We start from the raw sequence: 5,179 nt of genomic DNA, 5'->3' as shown, positions 1-5,179 counted from the left end.
GCTCATCTCATTTAGTTCCCAGCTATCGGTGATCTCTGTCCTTTGTTGTCCAAAGTGTAGTGTCCTGAAAACCATTGTTGAATGTACTTTGTCTAGTTTTTGTTGTTGTTTTAGGTTATAGGGTAAATCTGTGGTCCCTGTTATTCCATCATGGTCAGAAGTAGAAGTCCCTTTCCATGTATTTAGATACATTATATTTTAATTCATTTCAAAATATTTTCTAATGTCCCTTGAGACTTGTTCTTTGACCCATAGATTATTTAGAATTGTGTTGTTTAATTATCAAGTGTTTGAAAATTCTCCTTTTATGTTTCTGTTGATGATTTCTAGTGTAATTCTGTTATAGTCAGAGAACATCCTTTGTTTTATATCAATCCTTTTATGTTTAGTGACAATAGAATACTATTGAACATCTTCACCCTTCACTTTCCTATTTCACCATATTCCTTCTCACATCATACCTGACACTTGAAGTGTCCCACTTTCTGCTGTCACAAATGTAATAACCTTACAATAGTATAATTCCATTTATCCTCCCCACAATCCAGCTTTTGGTGATGGTTATTACATCTTTTTCTTCTATATTTGTTGTATTAATCTCACAATATCTCTATTATTTTTTTGGAAACAATCAATTCTTAAATTAAATCATGACTATCATAAACATAGTTTTTTATATTTACTCATTTATTTACCATGATGGTCTTTATTCCTTCCTGTAGTTACAGATTTCTATCTGGTCTTAGCTCCCTTTGTCTAAAGGGCAACCTTTAACATTTCTTAGAGTGTATTTTTATTCACAAGGAAGTGTCTTTATTTCTCCCTCATTTTTGAAGGATTTTTTGCTGAACGTGGAATTCTGGAATGACAAGCCTTTTCCCCTTAGCATTTAAAAGAAACCATTTGTCTTCTAGCCTGTCTTGTTTCTGATGGGAAGAAACATACTTGTATGTGGTTTTGTCAGCTTCATGGATCTTTAAGTTGTTATTTTTCACCACATTTGGGAAATTTGGATGTTATTTTAAAAATATTTCTGCCTCAATCTCACATTTTCTTTTGAGAGTCCAGCTACACATATGATAGATAGCACTATTTGATAGATAGCACATATGATAGATAGCACTATTTGATAGTGCTTCAGAGGTCCCAGAGGGTCTGTTCGTTATGAGACAGTTTCTACTGATCTGTCTTTAAGTTCACTGACTTAATTTTGTTGTCTCCGATCTTCTGTTAAGCCTATCTGGTGAGTTTTTTCAATTATTTTATTTTTTAAGTTTTATCATTTGTTTGTTTCTTCCTAGAATTTCCATTTCTTTGTAATTCTTTATCTGTTTGCTCATTAAGACCATGTTTTCCTTTAATTCTTTGGACATATTTATAATATTTCCCTTAAAATCTTGGTTGGCTAAGTCTAACGTTTAGACCATCTTGGGTTCATTTATATATACTGCTTTTTTTCTTGATTATGGATCACATTTTCTTGTTTCTTTATGTCTAAATGACCTTTTATCAAATATTGTGCATTGTGAACAATACTCTGGAGTCTGTTATCTCTCTATGAAGTATATAGATTCTTGTTTTAGTAGGCAATGTAATTACTAGCTAATGATCTTACACTTGTTCAAGCTTGGTTTGGTTTTGTTTTTACAGATCAGTGGAGAGCCTAAAGTGTTTCCCATGCCTAGCTTGGTGAGACTCAACCTTCAAACTCTTTTCCTGTGGATCTTGTCATGGTTGACTTAGGCTTTATTAGGGCAGACCTAGAGTAAGGCTAGACTATGGTCTGTACCCCAGACTGTAACCTTTCTACTGTTTCAACTGGATGCCAAGGGTGTTAAAGATGCATTTATGAGATCCCTCCACTTTGGAAGCACCACAACTCCCTTGGTAATGCTTTTATCCAAGGACTGCTCTAACTCTGGTATCTTTGTTCTAATCTTAGCCCCATATACCAGAAAGCCCCATATACCTGCTTTCTGGTGAGCCTCAGGTTGTCTCACGCTGCATATACAGCCTGGCTGTATTATTCAGGGTTCTCCAGAGAAACAGAGCCAATAGGATAGAGATACACACACACATATTTTTTATTATTATTATTATTACTAACAGGAGAAATTAGGAATTGGTTAATGTAATTATGGAAGCTGAGAAGTCCCAAGATTTGTAGTCAGCAAGCTGGAGACCCAGGAGAGCTGCTGGTGTAGTTCCAGTCCAAGAAGCAGAAGAGCCAATAGTTTGAGCTCTAGTCCAAGTCTAAAAGCAGGAAAAGACTGATGTCCCCGCTCAAAGACAAGCAGAGAGAATTCCGGCTCATCCCTTTTGTTCTATTCAGCCCTTCAGTGGATTGGTTGAGGCCCACCCACTGTGGAAAGAGCAATCTTCCTTACTCAGTCTACCAATTCAAGTGTTTATTTCATCCAGAAATACTCTCACAGTAGTTGCCTCTTAAATTTTTGTCCATTTGTATAGTTGTTTATGGCAGGAGGACTAGTCTGGTATCACTTAATCATGGCTGGATAGGTTAATTTTCAGCTGCTTTTATAGTATTTTATTATATGAATTATACCACTGTTCATCCATTCTTGTGTTAGTAGACGTTAGACATTTAGATGTATTCAAATTGTCAATTATACAAATGCTGCTGCAATGACTATCTTTGTACCCACAGGGTTATGAGATACATTATTTCAACTTTATGTGATATTGCCAAATTGCTCTCCAAATTATATCATTTTACATATCCACATACAGCACACGAATTCCAGTTGTTCCACATCCTTGCCAAAATTTGATCTTGTTGAACTATTACATTTTTCTACTTGTGCAAATGAATGCAAAATGTTATCTTGTTACATCGATAAACCATTCCTAGATTACTGGTGAGGTTAAAATATATATGTACGTGTATGTACATATATATATACACACATGCATATACATACACATATATATACATGAACATATGTATATATTTATTATTGGCTATTGGATTTCCTATTCAGTAAGTTGCATTTGATATCATTGTCCTTCTTAACAATTGGGTCATCTTTTTGTTACTGATTCTTAGGAGTTCCTAATAAATTCTAGTTACTAATCCTTTTTTGGTTAGATGAGTTAGAATCATGTTTTCCTGGTCTTGGCTTGTCTTTTGGCAGCCTGTGCTATCTTTTCCCATACAGAAGTGTTAAATTTTAATGTAGTGATATTTATCTTTGTTTTGCTAAATGATTTGTGCTTTTTGTGCATCCATTTCTTTGACCTCTAAACACTGGGTTGGTGCCCCATGGCTCAGGCCTTGGACCTCTTTATCTACATTAATTCCCAAGAAATCTTACTTAGTCTTGTGGCATCTGTACACTGATGGCTTTTACATCTAGCTCCTCTCTTGAACACCAGTAGTATATGATTATTTAAAGGACCCTTGCTGAGCAAGATACTATCTTCCTTCTTCCCTTATTGAAGTTTCTTGAATGGGACGTCCACAGCCGCTGCCTCCATTTCCTCATCTTCTATTCACTCTTTAACCCACTGCACCTTGACTTTGTCCCACTATTTCACTGATGCCAGTACTGTTTGAGATTTTTTTTTTTTTGACTGCGCCGCACATCTTGCAGGATCTTCGCTCCTCAATGAGGGATCAAACCCAGCCCACAGCAGTGAAAGTGCGGAGTCCTAACCACTGGACTGCCAGGGAATTCCCAAGATTTTTTTCTTAAGGAACACAGCCCATACCCTTTCCTTTTCGAATGAAGTTTGGTATGAAATTACAGTATATTGAATAGATAGAAGCAGAATTGCCCTGGCAATGTGTTGGGGAAGAGAAGAACTGTTTGTTTTTCTCATCTCTCCCAGTTGCTCCAAAGGCATCTTTTTCTGAGCCCTTCCTATCTTTCCAACCTCCCTATTCCACCAAACATCGTAATCTCCAGCCATATCAAACTGTTTGCAAACTCTTGTGTCATACTCCTTTCCATCTCTGTGCTTCTGCAAAATCCTTCTTCATCTGCCTTCAACCTGCTTTAAGCCAGTTCTCTTAGCTCAAGTATCACCTCCCAGCCCATCTTCCCCTTTATCATTCCTTCCGTTTTTGTGCCTGTTATCACTCTTACCACGATGAATTGTAACTTTCTATTTACACATTTTTCTTCCCTGCTAAACTCAGGGCTTCTAGAGATCAGAGACCCTGTGTTTTCCCCCATTACTCTTTAATGTGTATCAGTAATAGAATGAGTAAATCAATGAATGAATGGCCAAGGAAGCTGAGCTAGGCCAAAGCCTAAATTAGCAGACCACCAAGTTTTTTTTTAAAGTTTTATTAAGATATAATTCAAATACCACACAATTTCACAGCGTTGTGCAACAATCACCATAATCTAATTTTTAAACATTTTTGTCCCCGCCAAAAGTAAACTCTACCCTTCAGTAGTCACTCTCCATCCCCTGACGCCCAACACACTCCCCGGACCTAGACAAACACTAATCTACTTTCTCAGGCCACCAAACTTAACAAAGGTAAATTGATCACAAATCCTAAAAATCTACCCGATTCTGGAGCATAATGTGAAATTTGGTAGATAATTGCCCCCCTTTATCAATGTGTACTGCAGAAACGCAAACTTCTATTGCAGCTTCAGGTCTGATCTGCAGTTTATTAGACTATTAGGCAGTTTGATCGGGAATTTATTAGTACCAGATCCACATTTAATGAGGGTGGATAGTTTGGGTTGGTCTTGATTTTTACTATTGCTGTTGAAGTCAACTCCCTTTAGCAGTTTATACTTTGGCAGAAAACTGAGTAACTGAAAAAACTAGCAGCCTCAGGTAGCAATTGTGAAAGTGCCTGATAATCTCTTCTAGGGTGTTTAGGCCCCTAGAAAATAAGCATTACGTGAGTAGCCGCTTTCCGGAGCTTTTATTTCTAACAAGATTCTTCCAAGAGGCTCACCTCTGGATGGGTGCTGTGCGGGTGTACACGAGGGACAAGAATCACAACTCGGCGTTTAGCGAGGCGGCATTTTCTTTAATGGGTCGGGTCTAGCGCGTCGCCCGGCAGTAGCGTTTCCCTACGCTATCGCTCGTCCGAGTCGCGTGCGCAGTGACGCAGTCGGCGCGCGGTGACGCGACGCGCGGCGCGGTGCACGCTGGGATATTTAAGTCTTCTCCGCGGCGCGGAGCCGCG

Source organism: Delphinus delphis, chromosome 15, assembly GCF_949987515.2.
Source record: "Delphinus delphis chromosome 15, mDelDel1.2, whole genome shotgun sequence".
In the NCBI taxonomy this organism is placed as follows: Eukaryota; Metazoa; Chordata; class Mammalia; order Artiodactyla; family Delphinidae; genus Delphinus; species Delphinus delphis.
This window is presented reverse-complemented; position numbering follows the sequence as displayed.